The sequence below is a fragment of the Vicugna pacos genome, chromosome 7, assembly GCF_048564905.1.
Source record: "Vicugna pacos chromosome 7, VicPac4, whole genome shotgun sequence".
Classification (NCBI taxonomy): domain Eukaryota; kingdom Metazoa; phylum Chordata; class Mammalia; order Artiodactyla; family Camelidae; genus Vicugna; species Vicugna pacos.
The window spans coordinates 80322575-80348217 of record NC_132993.1 but is presented as its reverse complement, the minus strand read 5'-3'; the positions used below and the strand labels follow the sequence as shown (position 1 = coordinate 80348217).

The following is a 25643-nucleotide window of genomic DNA, read 5'->3' as shown; positions in this document are numbered from 1 at the left end:
CCCCTTTCAGAACCCAATAAAGTCTACAGACCTTCAACACAGAAGTCCCACCATGGTTCTAGTTAAAAACCAATATAAATGCTACAAAGCATACACCTAGAGTTATTGCTTTTGCTGAATTTTTTTGTGAATTATGAGTAGGAACAGGTATTTGTTTTAAAAAGTAGTTATCATAATCATGGCTGTCATAAAGAATTAATGACAAGGATATTTACTGTAACATCCATAATAATAAAAAAATGAAGATTAGATTACAAATAGCCATATAATAGAATTATAACACAATCATTTAAGAATGACTTGGGAAAAAAGGGGGAAAAATGACATGGAGTACTGAATGACACAGAAAAACGTTCACAAAATACATGAAAGTAGCTTACAAATAGTATTTACATATCAGCTTTTTAAGTAGATATGAATTAGTACAGACAGGAAAAACATCAGACAGCCAAATAAAATTTCAGTCAGAGTAATCTAAACAGGGGAACATGAAAAATGTTTAATTTCCAGGGCTTTTCATTTGTCTCTATTCCAGTTTTCTACCAAGAATATTACTTTTGTAATCAGAAAAAAAAAAGCTTTAGTAAAAAAGAAAAATGATTTAAACCAGTGTTTGTGGTTGGGCTTTAACAGCATCAAAATGCTGCAAACTGCTGTGGGCACCTGTGAAGACACTGGTAACACAGAGCCAAGCTGGAAGTATACAACGTAATGCACAGAATTCCGTGGACAATCAAGAGGGTCTGTCAGCCTCCAAGATGAGTCCCAACAAGCCCCGCCTCCCCATATTCACACCCTTATGTGGTCTCTTCCTATACACTGCACCAGCCTTAATCTGCATGACCAATGAAATACAGCAGAAATGAAGGCCTGTCACTTCCTAGACGAGGTAATAAGAGACTGAGGTCTCTGTCCTGGACACTCATTACTCTCTACAGGCGAAACCATGCTGTGAGCAGCCCTATGTGAGAAGCCTGTGTGGCAAAGAACTGAAGCCTCCTGCTGACAACCATGTGAGCAGGATAGGAAGCCGACCCTCTAGACCTAGACAAGCCCCAGGTGCCCGTGGTCCTGGTTGACTCCTTTTAAAAAAATATTCTGGGGGGAGAGGGAAGGCAATTTATTTATTTATGTTTAGAGGAGGTGCTGGGGATTGAATTCAGGGCCTCATGCATGCTAAGCATGAGCTCCACCATTTGAGCTACACCCTCCCTCCCGGCTGACACCTTGATTACATCCTCATGAAAGACTGAGTCAGAACCATACAGCTGAGCTACTTCTGATTCCTGACCCACAGAAACTGTGAGATAATACATGTTTGCCGTTTTAAGACAGTAAGATTGAGGTCATTTGTCACACAGCACTAGCTGACTATATACAGTTAGCTTACAGCTTTGGAGACTAGAGACCTTCAAAGGACCGACCTTAGGAAAAGAACACCCAGGCTACAACTCATTTTGCTCACATTCTAGGTTCTGATTTCCTACCTGGTCTCACCCAAACTAGGAAAGGTATTTGAATACCTTTTTCAAAATGTTCAGTTTCTAGACCTGCCTTCTACTTCTTCCCCTCTCCAACTTGTATTTCATCCCATCTCTTTTAGTTACTGTAAATCTAGAGTCAGCAAACTCCTCTGTAAGGAGCCAGACAATAAATATTTTAAGCTTTTCTGGAGCAACTACCCAACTCTGTTGCTGAAGTTCAAAAGTAGCAATAGACAATATCTAAATAACTGGGTGTGGCTGGGTTCCAAGAAAATTTTATTTCACAAACAGGCAGTAGACTGAATTTAGCCCCAGAACCACGGTTTTGCCAACCTCTACTATAAGTGGAACTAACTGCTCTGGATCCTAGTTAAGACCGATGCTCTCACTCATGCAGTAGATCCCATATCCTCTAGTTGACTCAACAGTTATTGCTCCTGCAATCCTCTAGCCCTCCTGCATCAATTTGTCCCCCTCTACTGGAAGCAAACATGTTATTCCCTATCTTAGAAAACAAAATAAAAATTCTCAACTGTTCTTCCACTTGTTTTTCTATTGAACTATAGGTGATTCACAATGCTGTGTTAGTTTCAGTTGTACAGCAAAGTGATTCAGTTATACAGATACATATATTCTTTTTCAGATTCTTTTCCATTATAGATTATTACAAGATACTGAATATAGTTCCCTGTGTTATACAGTAGATCCTTGCTGTTTATCTATTTTATAACAGTAGTGTGTATATGTTAATCCCATACTCCCAAATTATTCCTCCCTCCCTTTTTCCCTTTGGTAACCAGTTTATTTTCTATGTCTTTGAGTCTATTTCTGACTTGTAAATAAGTTTTGGTTTTTTTTTTTTTAAGATTCCACATTAAGTGATATTGTATGATATTTGTGTTTCTCTGTCTGACTTACTTCACTTAGTATGATAATCTCTAGGTCTATCAATGTTACTGCAAATGGCATTATTTCATTCTTTTTTATGGTTGAGTAGTATTTCACTGAGTGAGTGAGTGTGTGTGTGTGCGTGCATACATATACACACCACAACTTCTTGATTCATTTCTCTGCTGATGGACATTTAGGTTGCTTCCATGTCCTGGATATTATAAATAGTACTGCTATGGACATTGAGATGCCATGTATCTTTTTGAGTTAGAGTTTTCTCTGGATATACACCCAGGAGTAGGATTGCTTGACCATATGCTAACTCTGTTTTTAGTTTTTTAAGGAACCTTCATACTGTTTTCCGTAGTTGCCACACCAGTTTACATTCCCACCAACAGTGTAGGAAGGTTCCTTTTTTCCCACACCCTCTCCAGCATCTATTATATATAAACTTCTTAATGATGGCCATTCTGACTGGTGTGAGGTGATACCACACTGTAGTTTTGATTTGCATTTCTCTGACTGAACATCTTTTCATGTGCTTGTTGGCCATCTATATGTCTTTTTTGGAGAAATGTCTCTTCAGGTCTTTTGCCCAATTTTTAAAACCATATTTTAATTGAAGTATAGCCTATTTACAACGTTTCTTTCTTAACATACATTTTTTGTTTGACTTCCAAAATACCTTAATCACTTTGGTTTTTCCTTTTTTCTTTTTTAAAATCTCTACTGCTTGCTGCTCCTTTTCCATTATCCTCATTCTAAGTGTTGGTAGATCTCAGGGTTCAGAGTGGACCTCTCTTTTCTACCTATAGTCATTCCTTTCATGCTTTCAGTCAATATACTTCTATATAGGAAGATACACAAATTTTTACCTCCAGAATTCATCTCTCCCCTGAACACCAGACTCATATTCAACAGCCAATTCAACATCTCCAAGTGGTTGTCTAACAGGTAATCCAAATTTTAACTGTCCAAACTCCAAACTATGCAAACTCTACTCCTACCTAATTTCACCTGCCTCCCTCAGTTTTCCCTTTATCAGTAAACGGCAGCTCCAGTCTTCGAGCTGCTCAGGAGAAACCCAGTGGAATCATTCTTGACCCCTCTTTTTCAGCCCACATCTTATCTTCTGGCAAATCTGTAGGCTCCATCAGCAAAATGTATTCACTCCTGAGAACTTCCCATGTTACTCGGAATAAAATCCTTACAATGGTCTATGAGGTCCTAAATTATCTTGCCATTCCTTCTACTAGAAGAGAAACACATGGCTCACTCCTTTATCCTTGAGGACTCTCCTCTGTAGAATATAAGATTCAGGAGGGCAGAGAATTATTCTTTGTTCACCATTACATATTCAGTACCTTAGATAGTGCCTGACACACAGTGGATCCTCAAGAAGTATCTGCTGAACGAATGAGTTAATTGTGAAGAGACCAAAAAACAAACAAACAAAAACCATCCAACTTCTCCCCTCAAAAGCCACCCCAAACTTCCTAAATCAGTGGAAAACTTGTTGGCAAAACAAATTATGTATATTAACTTTTCCCCTCAGTTTCCATTTTCATAGTGTTTTTAAAACATAATCAAAGCCCCTCATAACTTATAGCAGAAAGAAGACCAGAAAATGAGTCAGTGCACCTAGGTTTTGCCACATACTAGCCTCTAAAGACATCAGTTTTTCTGACACTTACCAATCTCTGACGACCATGGTCTTCAGATTTGTGAAATGGTGACTGAACCAGGAGCTTTGGACCCCATTAAAACATACAAACTTGCAAAATTTTACATATAACTTCAGAGGCTTAAAAGATGACAGATGCTCCCCAAACCCACAGGGATCTGACCACAACTTCTATGAAGGTGTGTTGACAAGGAAGTAAAAGTCTGACTTCCTGGAAAAAATGTCATGCTGTATAGGCGAAGTGTCACACCAGCTGATAAGAAGTAAAACACTTACTCAGAAAGGGCTTAAAATGTCCAAGACGTTATGTGAGGTATCAAAAAAGTTATCTTCTGGTCTCCAATAATAACAATGGAAAAGAGGTAGGAATTTCCATCCTTTTTCCAATTTTTGTAGTAGACCATGTAAATGAGACCCCAAAAATTATGTAACATGTGCAAGGTCACACAGCTAATAAATGACTGAGCAAGAATTCAAATGTAGGCCTATGAAACTCCAAACCTACACTATGTCCAACGTACCATATGTAAAAAATTTTAATTCAAGGACACAATGTATCTGGAATAACCACAGATACGAAAAGAATCTTGATTAGATAGATAGACAATTTGCTGCGCTCTACCTCTAGTATATTTACAAAAATCATTTTCATAGCTTAGTAATAGGTCATTATGAAAGACAGTGTCAGAATTCACAGAATAAGCCCCATAAGGGCAGAAGACTACGTAGATTTCCTGCTAGAGAGAATCTGCTCATAAGCCAACAGGAATACTCTGTTATATTTCTGAATACAAACTAATAGTTACTTCTGCTTATTTTTAAAGGAAAAGATGCTAAAACTTGTGGATGAATGCTTACTCTATTCTAATACTTTATGGTATTTATCAAAATGATTCTATACGGCAGGCAATTAGAAAGATTAAAAAAACAAGACTCAAGACTGCAAGAGATTATGCATCTTCAGTATCAATCAGATGAGAAGAAATGTGATAGAGCCCATCTGTTTCCAACTGCTGTGGCTCATACCTACATGGATATTTCAGAGAACTCAAGCTTTCAAAATGATTAAAATAATCTGTTCCTTCTCCTACGCTCCTCAGTTCAATGAATGGCAATGTCATTCACTCAGACTCAAGAATAACTGAGTAACTTCACATCTGTTAGGATGGCTGCTATTACAAAAAAACCAAAGCAAAAACTAAAAACAAACAAACAAAACCAAACAAACAAACCCAGAAAATAACAAGTGTTGGGGAGGATGTGAAGAGACTGGAACCCTTGTGCACTCTTGTTGGGAATGTAAAATGGTACAGCTACTATGAAAAACAGTATGGTGGTTCCTCAAAAAATTAAAAACAGAATTACAATATGATCCAACAATTCCACCTGTGAGAATACATACATATACATATATGTATATACCCAAAAGAATTAAAAGCAGGGTCTCAAAGAGATACTTATACACCCATGTTTAAAGCAGCATTATTCAAAATAGCTAAAGCATGGAAGCTAAAGCATGGAAGTGTTCACTGATGGATGAATGGATAAGCAAAATGTGGTATATACATACAACAGAATATTATGCAACATGAAGAGCAAGGAAATTCTGCAGTATGCTCCAGCGTGGATGAACCTTGAGGCTAAGTGAAATAAGCTAGACACGTAAAGACAAATACTGTATGATTCCACTTACATGAAGTACTTAGAGGAGTACCTCTGCTACTCTAGATCATAAAGACAGAAAGTTGAATAGTGGTTATGAGGGGGAGGGGGAGGGGAGAAAGGAGAGCTATTGTTTAATGAGTGTAGAGTTTTACTTTTACAAGATGAAAAGAGTTATGGGACGGATGGTGGTGATGGTTGCACAACAATGTGAATGTATTTAACACCACTAAACTGTACACTTAACAATGGTTAATTACTACTTACATAATGGTAAATATTATGTGCATCTTACCACAAAAAGTAGAAACAACAAATACTTACGCAGGATTAAAAAGTTAAAAAACAGTACATATTTGTATTAGTTATCTATTGCTGTGTAACAAATTACTCTAAAACTCAGTGGCTTAAAAGAGCAAGCATTATGTTAGAGTTTGAGCAGCTTAGCTAGGCGGTGCTAGCTCAGGGACTCTCATGGGGCTGCAGTCAAGATGTTGGCCGACTGCAGTCATCCGAAGGTTTAAACAGAGCTGGCGGATCTGCTTCCAAGAAGTCTCACGCACACGGCTGTTGGCAGGAGGCCTGAGTTCCTCACCATCTGGGCCTCCTCATTGGGCTGCCTGAATGTCCTCACAACGTGACAGCTGGATTCCTCCAGACAAGATATCCAAGAGAGCAAGGCTGAAACTGTAATGTCTTTTATGATCTAGTCTTGGAAGTCACACAATGTCATATGGTCAGCCTTATTCAGTGTGAAAGAGAAGGGTGGGAATATATACGAAGGGTGGGAATACCAAGAAAGCAAAGATCTCTGGCGGGCATTTTAGAGGATTGCAACTACAGAGAACTTTACATAAAACGATAAAACATTGTCAAATACAATTCATACATTAAAATATTACTCTAAATACTGCTTCTGGTAGCTAAATTGCTTATTTCTCATTGATTATTGTCTTGTTGAGAAATTTCCATGAGTATTATTTTTTTTAATGTGTGTATGTCATGCATTAAATAGAATAAAGTACTAGGTAAACAGTAGGTATCACTCAGTGGTTGATTTTGGGAGGTAATCTATGCAGTTAGAACTTTCAGGGAATGCTGTTATTAGGCTAAGTGAAACACAGTTTAAACTTCATATAAAAATGTATGTGACAGATTTTGAGTTCAGAATTTCATGTCTCACAAATTCCTCAACTTAACTGAATAATTTGATAACCTAGAATCATAATGATCAACTATTATCCTGTTCTCAGAGACTATTATGAATTCAGGGCAGTTTCCCCTGGATTCAATAGCCCTAGAAGGTGGAATTCTCTCATTGTCATTTTATAGTCTTTTCTGCCTCTTTCCTTCCTTTGATAGTTGTCCCTCCTTGATCACTACTGCCTCTGTGCCTTCAGAACATCCTTTCATCCCTAAAAACTGGAAGCAAATTACCAGGCTTATTAAAATTAGATATAAAGTAAGAGCAAGTAGGTTCCGAATGATTTATTATTCTTTTGAACACTGGACGCATAACATTCCTTAGTGTTAGGACCTCGCATTTCTACTCTGGGTGTTCGAAGGTATGTTGTTTTCTTCTATTTGTCTGATTTTTAAACTTTACTTCCTAATTCTTAGTGGTGGAGCCTTAAGTTTCCTCATCTTTTACCTCATTGAGTTGTGTCTGGAGGATTACATGGGAACAATGAGCCTGAAATTGCCTGGCCACAGAAGGAAATCTACAGATTTCAGTGACTTCCTCCTCCCTCTTTAAGTGTGTTTCATATTTCAAGCTATAAAAAATTTGACCTCCAAATAAATGAATGTTACTGTACTATTTTTAGAAGCTTGTGATCAGGATGGCTAGGGAACTAACTAAAGACGTGAGGGATGTGTCTGAACACGAAGACACTTGGGAAGCTCGCAAGGGAACTGTATGACTGCCATCTTCAATTATTCGAAGAAAAGTATATGTAAAAAGGCCTATTCTTAACTCTGTCACCAGATGCACTGTTTAACAAGGGCTCAAAAACATGTTTTCGTACTAAGTGTTTCTCCAGAGAACAAAACAGGAACAAAGAGAAGTCACAGGATAACAGACTTCAGTTCAAAACAAGAATGGATTTTTAAATTAAAACATTCAAAAACAATACAGATTTCCACAATATCACCACAAGTGTTTAAGCAAGGGCTAGTGGCCAGGTAGTTTTTAGGGGATTTTTGTAAAGGGTGGAAGAATATATTAGATGTCCTTTTAAGGTCCGTGTTAACTCTACATGAGATGATACATTTTATACAGACAGTCCAAAACCAAGAAGTTCTTGTTTCTGCATTTAATTTTCACACTAAAAATAAATCCTGAAGAGTGCCAGAAGAGTATGGAAGCAAGGCAAAAGCCACATAGCATCCAAAGTTATTTGTCCAATGTAACGATAGTATTTACACATCAGTTGTATTTGTCTATTAAGAGTTTTGATTAGAAACGCTCCAAGTGATAAAAAGTATTTTCTTTTTTGAGCGGGACAGTCACAACTACATCAGCAGCATCGTCACCATCACCATACATGCAATGTTATGAAAAGGAGCTGGGAACTAGCCTTACTTCAAAAAAAAAAATCACTTCAAAGATGAATCATACAACATATGGACACTGACAGAGCTTGAGAATCTAAGAAGATGAAAGAAGAGAGGAAGGAAACTAATTATAAACATGGGTTTCAGCAATCTGTAGGAATGCAGGAACTCCAAGACAGCCTGGATATAACCCCGTTCTCAGAGTTAAAGAAAACTACATAAAAGAATGCTCCAGAGAAGTACAGAAAGGTCAGCCACAATGATCAAGCCATCACTATTGATGCCGGTCCTCCCCTCAGTTTTATAGGAGGTGGGGAGAGGTACGCGGAATGTTTTAGCTTAAACCAAGTATCATGTGCATTTGTTTAGATAAGAAAAAGTACGACTAGGAAAGGCTAATTTAGAGTTTAAAATAATCAGATAACAAATGGGATTTTTTTACCCCCAAAACTCCAGATATTAACCTTCTATTCATTACTTTTGGTTTAATCTCATGAAAGTGGGCAAAAAAAAAAAAAAAAAAAAAAGACCGGATGCCGCTAAAGCAGCATACATATGATCTGTCTGCCCAGCACCCCTTTCTCTAGTGGGAACCACCCTTTCCTTACTGCGTCAGAACGGGACTATAACTCAGGATGCTCCACCTCCCTCATAAGCAGGATGAGACTCAGGCTGGTCAGAGTGCTCTATTTTGTAAGCTAGTGAGAAAGACTGACCCTTTCTGCTGAGCTGGGAAGAAATGAATCTGGAGACGAAAGCATGAACAGTCTGCCAGTATAACGAAGAAAGAAGCAGAGCTGGGGAAGGAGAGAAACCCAGCAAATTTCTGTTTTGCCTAAAATAGCCTGAATTAGACTTCTGGCTCTGATAACTGAAAGAACGCTAATACCTATAGGGTCTTCTGATCCTCCTGTGGGTCAGAAGGGAAGTTTCTCACTGCTGAACTGCAGGATGAAGATGACTACACTGTCTTTAATTAATCTAGCACTTCAGTACTAGACATGCGGAAGAATTATGAACAGAAGATTTAGCTTTTATTCCAACCCTCCAAAAAGCCCTATGGCAAACCAGAAAACTTAAGCAAGACCTGTGGTTAACATAACCACACACACAAAAAAAACAAAAAACAAAAACCGAAAACAAAATACCCATAGCACTCGGAGAATATCTTTGCATATCACATATCTGGTGGATTTGCATCCAGAATACACAAAGAACTCTTACAACTCAATAACGAGAAGATAACCAACCCAATTTTTTAAAAAATGGGCAAAAGATTTCAGTACACTTTCCACTAAAGGAAATACATGAAAGGATAATAAGCACATGGAAAGATGCTCAACACCATTATTCATCAGAGAAAAGCAAATGAAGACCACAATGAGATACTATTCTATATCGACTAGAATGGCTATAAAAAGTTTTTTAAAGACTGTAACAACTGCTGGTAAAGATGGAGAGAAATGGAAGCTCTCAAACATTGCTGGTAGGAATGCAAAATTATGAACAGCCACTCTGGAAAACAGTTTGGCAGTTTCTTAAAAGGTTAAGCATGAATCTACCAGAAACCTAGAGATTTCGCTCTATCATACACATGAGAAATGAAAACATATGTCCACACAAAGACTAGTATGAGTGTTCACAGCAGGATTATTCATTATAGTCAAAAAGGGGAAGCAATCCAAATGTCCATCAACTGATAGGCGGATAAGCAAAATGTGATACATGCATAGAATGGACTATCCAGCTACTGTTTATCAGTAAGAAGAAAAGAACTACTGACACATGCTACAACATGAGAACCAGAAAAGTATTATGCTAAGTAAAAGAAACTCAAAAGGACTACATATTGTATATTTCTATTTATATGTAATGTCTAGAAAAGACAAATCTGTAGGGATAGAATATAAACTAATGGCTGGGAATGGAAATTAACAACAAAGGATCATAAGAGATTTTATGCTGAAGTGATGAAAATGTTTTAAAACTGGATTATGGTAATGATTTACACAACTCAGTTAAGTAAATAAAAACCAATGTAAACCTAAAATGGGTGACTTTCATTATATGTAACTTATGTCTCAAGAAAGTTAACTAGAAAAAATGAAATATGAGAGACTAAAGAAGACATAATAAGCAAGCAGAAATGATGAGCCTTGACTGGATCCTGGATCAGGGGAAAAACCAGCTATTAAACACAAGAGGAGACAATTACAGAAATCTGGATTTGGACTAGATATTAGATGATGTTATGGAATTACTGCTAATTTTCTTAGGTGTTACAATAATATGGTTATACAAGAAAATGTCTTCATTCTCAGGAGATGGAAGCTCAAGTACACAGAGGTGAAGTTCATGTCTCCAACCTTCTTTCAAATAGCTCAGAAAGATAAAAGCACCTACATCTAGAAAGATAAAGCAAATGCGGCAAAAACAATAATCATAATTGCTGAGCCAGAATGATTAGCAAATACTGGTATTCAATACAATACTCACTTTTTTGTAGGTTTAAAATGTTTCAAAACACAAAATTGGGGGGGGGAAGAGCACTCATTTTCTTTCTTTAAAAAATTTGTATTTTAATTGAGGTAGCACTGGTTTATAACATTACATAAGTTCCATGTGTACAACATTCTGTTCCTCCTTCTGTATGTCCTACAGTGGGCTCCCCACCAAAAATTTAGTTCTCATCTGTCACAATATAGTTGATTCCCTTTAGCCGTCTTGTCCTCCACCCTGTCCCTTCCCCTCTGATAACCACTACTGTGTACTCTATATCTGTGTGTTTTTGTTTGGTTTTGGTTTGTTCATTTATTTTTTTGTTTGTTTTTTATATTCCACCTATGAGTAAAATCAAAAGATATTTATCTTTCTCTATCTGACTTACTTCACTTAGCATAATATCCTCAAGGTCCATGTGGTCACAAATGGCAGGATTTCATCTTTTTTATGGCTGAGTAGTATTCTGTTGCATATATACGTACACTACATCTTCTTTATCCATTCATCCATCTGTTGATGGGCAGTAGGGGAAGTAAGAAAGAATGAGGGAAGAGAAAAGATCAGCCTCCTGCAAGCCCTGCCATCAGGGTGGCGGCATGTAGCACAGGGTGAGACCCGAGGATCTCCAAGACAGGAGAGCCCCCAAGCACCAACCTCAAAGGCTGCACTGCAAGACAGGAAGGCAACAGGACCCAGAGAGAAAAAGGCCACGTGGGTCCCTAGAAAGTGGAGATGGACAACTGGCCATGGACAAGAGTGCTCACCTGCTGACTGGGAGCTCCTCAACCTGGAGACCTAGCAGCACTTCTGAGACAGCAAAGACGGACTACAGGTCACAGACTAAGAGCTGCAGGGACTGCTAGGGAGGAGTTCCTCAGCGTAAGGGACAAGAAATTAATCAATATCCTACCACCTAGCACTCCTGGGAGAGGAAGTATTTAGAATGACTGAGATAGAAAACAGGATGTGGACTGGGAGTTCATAAAATGGACCTAGATAATACTGAAATGATAAGAATCTACAGAAAATATGCTACTTGAATTTTCTGGATGAATTAGATGGCAGTGAAATGAGAACACTCTCCAGAAGATGGGAGGCTGAGCCATGGTGTGGGTCTGTAATTGCCAAGTGGATGGAATGTGTGCAAGATGCTGGGCCAACACCTGATTCCACACCAACTTGTTACTTCCAGCCAGAGGACTAGATCTTTACAAATGAATTCTGGAGAAATAATTGCCTCAAAGCCAGATGGACCCAGGCCCTAAACACTATCTCCTTTAGTTCCTTCAGTACTTCGATCACTCCTTTTTTGAAATCTTGATCTAGTAGGCCCTCAATGTCTATTTCATTGATCGTGCTTGCAGGGGATTTCTCTTGCTTTTTTAATTGGGAGTGGTTCCTCTGCTTCCTCATATTGCTCATATCTCTCTGGCACTGTGGCTTAAGGAGTATCAGTTATCTATTGTGGTCCTTAAGGAGTTTATTTATTTATCTATCTAATTTTCTTCTTTCTTTTTTCCTTTTCTCCTACCAGATTTTTGGCGTCTTTGTCTTTCGAAGAGGGCAATGTTCTGTTGGAGTTCGGCAGGTGCTCTGGTTGGCTGAGTGGGTCCGTAGATGTGAGTTTTGGTGTATCTGTGGGAGAGGGTGAGCTACAAGCGTCCTTCTACTCCACTATCTTGCTTCTCTGCCCAGATGGACCCAGGCCCTACAAACCTGTCTAGAACTACCCCACATCTATGTACTCTGGGCCATCCCACAGATAAACTCATCTAATTACCAGCCTGACTTGCCATATGACCTATAAACACAAGGACTTAAGCCATAACGATATCAATACAAGGTGAGCCTAATCCATCTGCAAAGCACAGAAACCATGTAAGAGTGGGAAAGCCCACAAGGAAGGAAACCCTTTGATTTTCAAAGATCTACGGCTGCTTTAGCCTAGAGGAGACATGGAGGTCACCCTGTGGCACCTGTGACTGGCTGAGTGAAGATTACAATGAGGTTCAGAAGAACTGTATGGAGAGGCAGGAATACGACTGAGGGTGACTGAATGAACTGGGAAATGGCATCAGTCCCTGACCTTGCTTATGACTGTACTTTGCTGCTGCCCACTAGGTAAGCCACTCTCCTGCCTCTTACCACATCTATCTCCATTAAGCATCTCTTACAGAGAAAGACTGCAGTCTTTGAAAGGTATTTCTGTGTGTTAAATTAATATCTAGTACAATGTACATCTTTGTATATCCAAAGAGAAGATAATACAATAAAGCAATCAGCATCTCTATTAAAGACTTACACCACTATTTAACATTGTTCTGGAGATATTAATCAATGCAATTAGGTAAGATAAACACTTAGAGACAGATAAACATTGGAAAAGAAGATAAAATCTCTGTTTACAGGTGATATGATAGTACACCTGGGTCTAAGAGAAACACTGATAAAAGTAACTTGACAATAAGAATTTAGCAAGGTAACAATCAGTTAGTAGATATAATGGATTAGAAAATTCTATTTATAACAGTAACAACAAAAGATAAAATACAAAAATATAAGAAGGAAGAAACTTAACAAGAAATGCGCAAAACTTATATACAGTAAATAAAAACCATAAACCAGAGACAAAAGGAGATTTAAGAAAATGAAGACATGGCTTGTTCTAGATTAAGATGTTTCAACACCATCAAAGAGATCAGTTCTAAGTTAAAATGTAAGTTTAATGCAATCTCAATAAAAACAGCAGTGAGCTTTTTAATGGACTTAGACAAATTGATACTAAAGTTCATGTGAAAAAATACAATATGCAAGACTAGTAAGGGAAACATCAGGAGGGACTGATTAAAATAGTGTAGTACCAGTACACAGACAATCCAAAAGAATAAAATACCCCAACTACATACAGAAATGTAGTATATGATAAGGGAACAAAGATTATTTTTAAAATGGTATTGGGACAACTGGTCAGCCATGTGGAAAAGATAAAATCAGATCCATTCCTCACACCATATATAGAAATGTACTCCAAATGAATCAAAGAACTGAATGTTCTCCGTATTATGAGTGAAACCATACTGGTACTAGAAAAAAAGCGTAGTTGAATTCCTCTATAGACTGTGCGTAGCAAAACGGCTAACTACAACTAAAAATCCAGGTGCAATAAATTTAGGATTAATATATTTGACTACACAAAAACAAACTTTCGCACATCAGAAAAAACACCACAAGCGATGCCAAAAGATAACTGGGTGAAATATTTGCAATATATGTCAAAATTAAATGACCGATGTTCTTAAATATAAAGAACTTTAAGAATCTGAAGGGAAAAGACCAAAAATTATTTAGAAAGTGAGCAAATCACATGAATAATTTTAAAAATGTAAAAAATGGCCCCTTAACATATGAAGAAATGTTCAATTCACTTGTAATAAGGGAAATGCAAATTAAAACTACACTGAGATACCATTTCTCACCTATCAGATCAGAAGAAATTCAAAAGGTTGACAATATACTGCTGGTGAGGCTACGGCACTATTACAACACTACTGATGGGAATTCAGAATAGTTCAACCCAAGAGGAAGAATTTGGCAATACCTAACAAAACCTATATATGCATCTATCCTGAAGATACACCTCAAACAATACAAAGAAACATGTACACAAAGATTTTCATTACGTCGTATGTAATTGAAAAATACTGTAAATTACTTAAATGTCCAAGTACAGGATAACTGGATGAATAAACCATGGGGTGCTATGCAGTTAAAAATGAAAGTTGTTTATTTTAACATATGTGTATTACTTTTTTCAAATAGTTTCTAAATTGTTAGTACATAAATACTTAAGTTGTTTGGACCTAACTATTTAATAAATTAAACCATTAGGTGTTTCTTCTTACTTAGGGATGCCGTGAAAAATCACCTACATAATAAGGATGCCATGCATGAACTGAGAAAGTCTGGGGAACTTCTAATAGAGGCCTGTGAAGGCTTGTAAGAGTCTATGTGTACATGTAGTTAGGAGGTAACTGTAGACTGTGGTCAACAACATTTACAACAGGCTAATGAAGGTACAGTCCATAGTAGTAAGTGCGATGGGAGATTTTATGGCAACACATGAAGGGAGCAACTAGCCCAGTCTTGAAAGGTTTTTTATTTTTATTTTTGAAGGGATGGGACTGAGAGAAAGAATCGAATCAAGATACAATTTTTGGAGCGGTATAAGCTAAACTGAGTTCTAAAGGACAAGCAGGGATACATTAGATTGGGCGAAGGAGTGGCTAGAATTACAGGAAGAGGAAATGAGAGACAGAAAAAATGCTAGCATTCCAGAAGCCTGGATTGCTGGAACTGAATACCCAGAAAAAAAGAAATAAAGCTACAGACTTAGGTAAGGTGCTCCTTACCTTATGTTAAAAGTTTTGTATATGAAATTAGGGATAAAAGGAATTCAGATTTCATCAATAGCAAGAAGGAACTATGAAAGCGTTTTGAAGCAGGGGAATAACACGAATGCTCTAACCAAGTGCAGAGAAAAGATCAGAAGGAGGTGACCCAACCAGAGGCGAAAAGGCTGCTACAGTCATGCAGAATAGACCTAGACAGGGCAGCTGAACTAAAGTGTTTGCAACCACTCAGTAGTTCAATGGATTACTTCAATGGATTACTATGCTAGCTACTCAATTGCGTAAGAAAGCAGGAATCTTGAGGCTTAGAAGACAACAATCACAATCTTTGTGGAAACTGGAGATCTTTGCCCCATCTTCACAATGTATCTGGGAGTTGAAGAAGTCAGTTTATAATCTTACTGTATTTTATTCTCCAAGATGACACTGTCAAACCCTAATATTTAGTTTCAGTAAGTGAATTCTGAAACGAAATTGGATCCCAGACTTCAAGGAGATGTTGCGTGTCAAGCTTTATATCTACTGAATCTAATAACAGGACTCTAGCTGGGAAAGCCTTTAAGAAAAACATCATATTTTCTGGAAACTTGCTTTTTGGCTTGTACAGAATACTCTCTTGATGTTGAGAAATTAAGTTTTTACCTTCAGGTATAATTAAATCAAAGATGCAAATTCTCTTCCAAAATGTATTCAATCATCTTTTAAGAACTCACAGAGCTTTAATTTCATTTTTTCCCTATGTTGTAACCAAATCTTTATGAGTGTTACACAGTAGTAAGAAAAGTGTTTTAGAGCTAAAGAAACAAAAATAAAAACAAAGAACAACTGTTACTAATCGGGGCTGGAGAATAAGCTGTTTTTTACTTACAGCTATACGCTTTTTTTTTTTTTATTAAACCAAGAGATGAACACATCCTTCAAATTAAGCCCATTTAAAAGGGTGGTTTTTTTTGTTTTTTTTTTAAGTACAGAGGCTTGTGGGGAAGGTATAGTTCAAGTGGTAGAGCACATGCCTATCATACACAAGGTCCTGGGTTCAATCCCCTGTACTTCCTCCAAAAATAAATAAATCACCCCCCAACAAAATAAAAAAAAATTAAAAAATAAAATAAAAAGTACAGAGGCTTGAGGAGAGTGAAGAGAATTCTACTGGCACCAAAGAGCAATTAGACCCTTCTAAGAGTTCTGTCACCTTGAAGCCTCCATACTAAACCGAGAGGGAAAATGATAAACTGTCTGAAATGCTAAAAACAGCCTCCGTACACCTTTGCTTTTTCACCATTCTTCCCATTCTCCCACAACCTCTCCCCCATCTCCTTTAGTCCAAGAAAGAACTAAAAAACAACAGGATTGCAGGAAAGGTCATGACCAATAGGTTTCCAACAGTCCTTTAATATAGGGACTCTTCAGGTACTTAAAAGGTAAAAAGTAATCATCAAACACCAAAGTTGAGTGCCTAATACTCTACTCTCCCAGGACACTTTTATGAACAATGCCCAACCAGTTTTTCATCACGGCACACGCAGAAGGTGGTAACACATTGAAGGTCATAGAAAGAAGACTGGCTGCTGTCTGAGGCCACCTGGCCAGGGTCACTGGTTACCCCAGGCCCCATCTGATGGCCAAGAGTGCTGAGGGGCTCAGTATCTTTGCTTTCTTAGAGCTCAGCTTAATCAGAATCGAGTTTTTTCTCAACCTTTTTGGATTAATTGCAATAGCCAATGCTCTCAGAAATCATTTAAAATCCAGATTCTGTTATACACTAGCAGCTCAGCTTCCGGCAAATAACTTCACCTAGCCTTAGTAAAGTATGGAAAAACTATCTATCTTGCAGAAATACTGTGGAGATTAAAAATAATATAAGTACAGCTCTAATAACAGTGCTTGTCAGGCAATCAATGTAGGAGGGCTGTTATTACCAAGAGGTTGTTGAAATAAAAGAGAGCTCTGATCTCTGTATAGTGGTAACTGAGATAAGAAATTGCAGGCTTCCTTCCCTCTCCCCAGTGTCTAAAATTAAAACATTTTATAAAACAATGAAAACCATGAACTTACCTACTTCTTCAAAATCATAATCTTTTTCCCCATGAATATTCACAGCCCCATATCCCAGTATTTTAAGTGATTGTCTCCGCAACCCATGTACTAAGGATTACAACTGCATATTACACTGAAACACACATACACAAGAATGATACTGGTACATTTATTTATGTTTTGTAGTAGCTGAGCTTGGAAAACCAGTGCAGGACCAGACATTTGGAGCGGAAAGAAGGTATCAGCACTTTTTTATTTGAACCTCCCTACAGTGAAAATAACCCAACCATCTATAGACAAAAATTATCTCCCCACACAAATGGTAGACAAGATTCTTTCCTATAATTAGCCCTTTTCCCCGAAAGCCCTGCAAAGAAAGTGTTACAGGAAGAATTACTTCAAAATAAATGATACAGATGACTGTAGAGTCAGCAGAAACCCTGGAGAACAGCATCTGGATCTCTGGAAAAAATGGTCAAAGTAGCTATTGGTAAATCACGTCAAGGTCATCAGAGGAGGTCAGAGGACTTCATCTAGCCATGGGAAAAAAGGAGCCACTGTAAGCAATTCTGCAATGTACCACATTATCCCAACAGTGATAACTCCCAGTTTCTTTTTTGATTAAGATGGGGTATAGTCATCACTCCAAACATAAACTTACTATCACCAGGAAATCTCTTCTTGATAACGCTGGGCAAAAATGCTCAGGTAGTAAGCATTTAATACTGGAATACAAATTATTATAATGCCTAATCCCAACACCCTAAATATAATTTTAACCTTTTAAGGGAGGATAGTTTTAGAAGGAGGGCAAAGAATTCTTTTTGATTTGTCCTTTGACCATGCTAAAGAACAGAAAGACAAAGCAAAGTCTGTATGTGCCGCCAAACCGAAACAAACCCACAAGCAAACCTTAGCCCAGCAAAATAAATGACTACTGGAAGGCAACTGTGAGATCACCTACAGATTCATTCAGTGAAGAACTGTGTGAATAACTTCTATGTTCTGGGCACACTTCATGGAAACATAGAGATGAGTAAGACATGGCTCCTGCCCCGAAGAAATTCAAAGTCTAAAAACAATGTTTTAAGAGTCACAAGAGTCATTTTATAATAATATTGTATTAAAAGAGACAAGAACGTAAGCTACTAAGACATATTTCAGCATACTAATAAACGTAAGCTAAAAGGAAGCCCTTGCAGTGAGTTTACTAACGAAATTTGTTATCCAATTTCTGCAGCATGAAAAAAGCCATAATGTGCTTCCTGGACAAGAATTAACTTATGATATATATTTTATAACGACCCCCTCTCCCCCTCAACACAATTTGTAAATTAAGTGCTTCTCAGCTTGACAGGCAGGGCGTGGCTCTGGAGTTCTCACACAACCTCAATGACACTTGGATGAGCTCTCACAAGTCTGGACATTCAGGTTTCCGAGCAAAGGCCAGTCAACTCCCTCATTCTCCTTAAACCTTGAAACAACACTGCCACCTCTCTGTGCCGTCACCCCCGCCCACTAACACATTTACCCAGGCTAAAGCATACAAGTCACACCTTCCACTTCTGAAAAACATTTAGGAACGAACCACGGAGGTTCCACGGAACCACCTCACTCAAAATATCCATCTTATCTTCCTTGTTTCAGAAGCCGAATTCCCGAATATTGGCTAAACCTGTGCGAGAGCTCAGGACCAGCTATTCAGCTCAGTGCAGAGCATCTAATGACTTCAGTCTGAAAAAGCCATTCCTTTATCTGGTACAAAACCCTGTCGGAGATGCTTAAAAAGCAACTGCTCCCATACAGACACAGAGTGGAAGAAAGGGAAGGAGGAGAGAGGGGCGGAGTGAGGCGCGGGGACTGCGGCGACGGGTTCCCCAGGTCGCGGGCACCGCCCAGGCGGGGACCTCGGCGCGGCGGGCCAGAGATACGGGGTGACCTTCCGACGAGGCCAGCTCGAGGGGCTGCCCGGCTCGGGGATCCCGCCGCAACCGCCCGCTCTAGGGGGTGCACTCGCCCGCACAGCGGCGAGCACGGCGCCCCGGATTCCAGCCCGGGCTCGTCCCGCAGCTGGTTCGCGGGCAGAACGCTGGAGGTGCAATCTCGGCGTCCGGGCCCTGCGCCCGGGCCTCGGCCCGCCGCCGCCCGGACACACCCCCGCCGCCAACCCCAGCGGCCCCAACCCCTCCCGGGGCGACCCGGGCGGGCATCGCTCACCTGCACCGCAAGCCGGTCCGCGGCCCCGCGGGCTTCCGAAGCCGCGGCTAAGCTGACTCCGGCCGGAAAGTGCTCGGCCCTTGTAGTCTGGGAGGCTCCGCGCCGGGAGCGACAGAAGGAGGAGTTCGACGGCCGGCGGCGGAGCCTGGGCGGCAGGAGGAGGTGGAGGAGGACTTACGGAGCTCCGCTCTCGGGAGATCCACCCTCCTCCTGGCCGCTCTGCAGCAGTCAATACTGATCACTTCCGGGGCGCTGGGGAGCGGGGCGGGGCCAGCTGGGAAGCAACTTCCTGTCCGCGGGCGGAGCGGAGGGTGTTGCGGGCCAGAGATGGAGAACAATGCACCGCAGGGCGCCGGCTAGCCGGTGTCCACCCTCTCCGCTCTGAGGGCGGGCTGCACTGACTTTCGGGCAGCCCCACCCCCGGCTCTCTGTGCACGACGAGGTGAAGTCACCTCCCGGGGGTCCGGGAGTGGCCGCGGGCCTCGGAGTTTCCCGGATCTCGGCGCCGGCGCCACGACGTTCTTGTCCCTCTTCTGGGGACCAGGAGGGGGTTCTTGCGGGGAGGAGGGGAGGGCGGAGGCCGCCATCTTGCTTCTAGGGGGCAGCCCCTTATCCCGGGGCGTCCTAGGATGGAGGCCGCTCTGTCCTGTGGCCGGGGTTTTACAGAGTGGAGCCAGCCACGTAGCTTGTCGCGGGCTAAATCCCTGGAGATGGGCCAGTCGGCTGCCCCGGCTGGAGGGTCTCGGTAGCTGCCCTGAGACTCATACTTGACTGCTGATCCCTGGAGAACTCGCATCCTTGGATAGTTTGGGATCCTTTTCTAAGGATTCTCGAGCCCCTTGCAACACTGCAGGTCTGATGCCTGGCGTGGCTTTGAGATCATCCCGCGGCCCCATCCTGTGATTTGGTAGCCTAAGTTGGAAGTAGTTCCACTAAATCGTTTGCTTTTATTTAACCCTTACGCAGATTCGAAATAGATCGTTAGACTAACATCCGTTAGCAGCTATAGTCATCTCTTGACATTTATTTATTCCCTTATCCTCCTCCCCACCTCACCCCCCAAAATTGAGTATCAACTCCATGCTTCAATACAGTCCATTCAAGGGATGTCCAGCCTAGTGAAAGCAAATAATTATGGTTGGAATTATGGTATATCAAGGTATACGGAGGAGGAGGAAAGAAGATGACTTTAGTAAAATTGCGTTAGATTTTAAAGGTAAGTTATGGATTTTATAGCACAAAAATAGGGGTGGAATGGCAAGTCTTGACAGAAAGGGCATGTAGCAAAGGGAGAAATAATGAGTGTTGAGAAGTCTGGGTTGCTGAAAAAGAATCTGAAGAAGCAGACGGGAGCCAAACATTAACTATCGTTCTTGCCTTGGTGAGGCAATGAATAGAGGATGGGCCCTGGGCAGATTTACAGTTTGAGCTGTTGGTGGAGGGCAGATTAGTTGAGGGGAGGAACAGGGCAAGCAGAGAGCTTGTATACAAGGGGTCGTAACAGGAAATCAAGAGAAAAGATAAGACCCATAATGTGAATGGCAGAGAGCATCCAAAGAAGATGGATTCCTAAAATATTCAGGATGCTAAATCAACTGATTATGATAATTGATTCCCAGTGGGCAGGTGCTTCCTGGTTAAGAGAATGGAAGTGACAATAATGAAGCCTTGTCCTGCTTTTGCGGGAGGATAAAGGTGGATCTTACCAAATGGGATAGGGAAGGGTCTGATGGGATAGGAGAGGGAGTGTGGAAAATGAGGACCATTTTGGACCTGATGAGTTTTAAGTACTGATGGTGCTGTCTCATGGCAGTTTCAGTACCGGTCTGGAGTTCTGGGTAGGATGTGATAGGAAGTTACAAACACCACAGACTTGTATTACCACATCCAAAAGCCAACAGTGCAGTCTCACTTCATTGAACACAGATTCAAAACCACTTCTTCTTTCTCCCTAATTTTGCTTCGGAAAATACTGAAATACATTTAAAAAAATCCCCATGTGGTAATATAAGCTTAATGGTCTTCTAAGGACCATATTTTTTATAAGGATGGTAAAGGTCAGGCTTACAAGAAACTGAATGTGGCAACAGTATAATTAGTATAGCATCATAAACTTGTAAAGTTTAGTATCATTGTTATTGTAATTTTAAAATATTTAAGTTAGTAATCGACAGGGCAGATTAGTTAAACTGGCCACAGACAGAAGATTGAGGATGGTAGGTTGCATAAACACCTGTTGAAGGGAGAACTAGAAGAGTGTTAAACAGAGAACTTCAAGAGTAAGCAATGAGAACACAATGAAAGACAGCCTCAAGTGCATTAGTCACCTGTCTCAGCTGCTGCTTGGTTGTTCACAGCTATGCTAACCTAGCTTAAAAGAGTCAGAAATAGAATGGATCATTTTTGAGCAGAGGCTTCAGAAAACCACAAATAGCAAAAGCTGTCTAAATAGCTACACCAGCAAACCAAAGACTAATTACTAGTTTTTAACCAAAAAATGAGGAACTCTCACCTTTAATTCTTAGATTATTCAAATACATTATTCTCAATATTCCTAGAACAGAAATACATTTACGCACATTAAGCAACTACATAATGGATAATATACTGAATTAGAAATGAGAACAATGATCTGAAGTTCCAAACTTCTTTGTTCACCATATGACCCTAGTAAAGTCATTTAACCTCTCTATGCCCTAGTTTCTTTGACTATAAAACAGAGATAATAATAACTTTCTACCAGCCTGCCTCTCAGAAATATTGTAAGAAATAACAAATTAACGCTCTAAAAACCCTTTGAGGTGCTTGGATGAAAGGGCATAATTGTAAGTATATATTAATAATTAGCACTAATATCCAGTAGAACTCATAAGCATTCCTAGATTTGCTGCCTGGGAAAATCAAAGAATGTGAAGGATTCTGTTAAAATATACTTAGATTTCTTCTTGACTTGTGAATTTAATTTTTATTATTTATGATCAAACCTTATATATTAACAAATATGAGTAAAAAGTGAAAGGAGAGAGTTTTGGTAGCTACAATTCTTATGTTTGCTGCTACTTACAGCTACTGTGTGCTTTTGGGGGAAGTTAGGTATGTTTTTGTCAGAATCATGTTATAGAATTAATGATTAGTCTACTATAGTCATTTAACTGGAATTTTCTATTAAAGCATTAGTCACGTCCCCATAGAGTAATAAGAATTTAAATGTAGTTACATGTTTGTCTGAAGCACGAAGGTGAGCGTTCCTGTAAATCTTCTGTCATTCTCATCGTTTCATCAGAAATACAAAATAAAATATAGTCCTGTGGTTCTGTCCAATGTAGATGAAATTTTGCCCCTTAGATTGGTGTCTTCAGTATCTCTCTTTTGAAAGGTATATGCATATATAAACACACATAGATTTAAATATATTCATGGCTATATAATGTGCATATTTATTTTATACACGTGCTCATTATATACCAATTTATAAAAACATTGTATCGATGAACGTTAACTGTACATATAGTAATAACTTTTAACAAGTCTCCAAGGTGTGTTTGGGATCAGATGAGCAAGTAGTTGGTTATTAGCAAGTTATCACTATTGATGGAAAAACAATTCAAAATACATGTTTTATTATTAGTAGAGTTATACGCATTGTCTGTAATACCCATGGCACCTAACATTTGCATTGTTTCATTTTGTTTTCACAACAAAAAGACATGCAGTGTTCAAAAGAATAGGCTCAGAGGGCTTGAAGACTTGCCTAAGGACTGAAAGATTTGCTGCAAATTGTCAGGTAGCAGAAGCAAACACAATCTCTTATCCTGAGCCTCTCAAATTACTGTTCCTTCTAGAGCTTTACACCATGGTTGCCGGCTTTGATATGACAGTTATGCCAGAACATATTTATAATATGGGCATTTCTGGCTTTATGATTGATTGCTCATAGAATCTCTAAAATTCAGCCAGACTTAAATTTTTAAAACTTAAAACTGCTGTTCTTATGTTTATGGCTATGTTTTGCTATCTTGAAGACAGGCATTTTTATTCATCTTTGTAGTGTCAAGCATTAAGTACTCAGAGTATTTTAGGGATGAAAATAAAAAGTATATTATGATGATTAGTTGAGTACTGTGAGGGGAAAAAACATAAAATCACATTGGAAACTTTTAGGGGCGTGTGCGCGTGCAGGTAAAGATCATTTGTTTTGGTTTGGTTTATAATGTAAATAGTGAGACCATTGCCTCAGTTTCCTGCTTCACTCTTACTGACATGAGGCTTAGGGGTAGGTATACACAGGGGCTGTATGTGATAGTCACTTGTATGGTAACATTCCTAATGTTTCTGTTTAGACTTATTCTAGATGGCCCTCTAGTTGTGGCCACTGTAGTGAGAATGCATAAAGAACAGAGGTCTGACATTTTAAGCTTTATAATCCTCCCTTTCACGTCCACCCTTGTGGACCGCGTATTTCCACACTTTTCCCTGTTAGGATTAGAGGATGAGACTTCCAGATCAACGGTCCCCAAGTGTAGCTGTTCACAAGAATCACCTGTACAGACGGTCCCTGACCTTATGATGCTGCGAAAGCCATAAGCATTTGGTAGAAACCACACTTCGAATTTTGGATTTTGAACTTTTCCTGCATTAGCCACATGGGTACAGTCCTCTCTCTCGTGATGCTGGGTCGCGGCAGCTCCCAGTTAGCCACATGGCCACGAGGGTGAACAACCTATACGCTCCCAACCATCCTGTACCAAGACAACCATTCAGTTTTTCACTTTTAATACAGTATTCAATTAATTACATGAGATGTTCAACACTTTACTATAAAATAGGTTTTGTGTTAGATGATTTTGCCCAACTGTAATGTAAGTGTTTGAGCACATTTAAGGTAGGTAGGCTTTTTGGGGGGCATAGAAAAATTGGCAAATACTTAAAAATTTCAGTCTTGCCTTTCCTCTTCTTCTGCCAGCCTCTGCAAAAGGAAGGAAGCAACATAGTGTAATTTTCCCACTGATAAGGATTCTGCCACTTCACCTTGGACAAAAGAAGCAGCTGTAGTCACTCTGAGTTTTAAATAATATTTTTTCCTGTGATACACAAGAATGCTAATATAATGAGTAATTGTGCTACAGTATTTGCAAAATGAATCCTCTTAGAAACTTTGGATTTGTGTGTGTGTGTGGCTAAAGAGCTCTGCAACATGGGAATTCCTCATTTCACCAGTTTCTACTCATGGTAGAACTTTAAATAAAATAAAATTCTAATTTTAAAACGTCCCAGAAGTGTATTGTCTCCCTAGCACTGCGAGTCTCCTAGGTATTAAGGGAGCCAAGCTGTATTGCTGTCTGTGCTTCAGTGGCCACTGGCTGGATTGGGCGGGAATGTGGTGTCTTTCTGGCACTAGCAGATTGATGCATTTTTAGGGAGAGACCATGTAGGCGTAGCACTAAATTTAATCATGTATCTCTAACCAGATATTCTTAACTAGGTGTCTGAGGTCATTGCTGACTGGCTGTCTCTTTGAGTCCTTCTAGTCTGCTCCTAAAAAGGACGGAGGTGGCAAACATGATCCGAGGACAACTGCTACTCCACAAAAACTCCTGTTAATTACTCAACTGTGGTTCAGTTTTCAAAAGTAATATGCTCTCTTAATCCATTCATTTTCTTTTCTCCATTGGTTGATGTAGTATTTATTGTCTTCTATGTCGAGCTACTTGCTGAGTGCTCTTCGTCTTTACTCTCCTTGAAGTTAGGATATTCATGAACATACTCTCAACTCTTCTCATTTCCTATCAATGTCAAATCTATAGAATGCTCCCCCTGCGTGCCTGCCTAACTTAAACGGGATTCAATGCCACCAAGACCAGTTAAGTCAAGGAAGTTGGACTGTTTTTTAGAGTCTATTGTTGCACTTACTGTCAGTTATTCTTGAGGATTCAAAAGAAATACTACTGTAAGCAGATTTCTTCACTAGTGTTCTTGGCCCTGTAAACCTTTTAGAGTGGTTTTATAAAAATGTTAAAGGTGTGAACTTTGACTTAACATTACACAAGAATTATTCTGTTGCTGATCTCAGTCTACTTACTGTATCTACCAATTTAGCTGTAATGACAGAAATTAAACATGCTCCTGGCTTAGAATTTAGTCATATGATGCTGGTTCTGAGGAACTGACTTAGATAACTTTTTAGAAATAAGCCTAAGCAAA

General features: G+C 39.4%; 1 protein-coding gene and 1 long non-coding RNA gene across 3 annotated transcripts in view; one reads left to right on the top strand and one right to left on the bottom strand.

Moving 5' to 3' along the window:
* The window catches only part of RALA (RAS like proto-oncogene A), a 59316-nt gene extending 39626 nt beyond the window's left edge, over positions 1-19690 (bottom strand). For both annotated transcript variants that reach the window (XM_015234581.3, XM_006198529.4), the window contains exon 1: positions 19443-19690. The gene's annotated coding sequence lies outside the window, so the exon portion shown is untranslated. The remainder of the gene's footprint in view (positions 1-19442) is intronic.
* A 333-nt stretch (positions 19691-20023) lies between these two features.
* Positions 20024-24712, top strand: LOC140697458 (uncharacterized). Its single transcript, XR_012074596.1, has 2 exons — positions 20024-20658; positions 24406-24712. It is a non-coding gene; the product is annotated as an uncharacterized lncRNA (long non-coding RNA).
* The last annotated feature ends 931 nt before the right edge of the window (positions 24713-25643 follow it).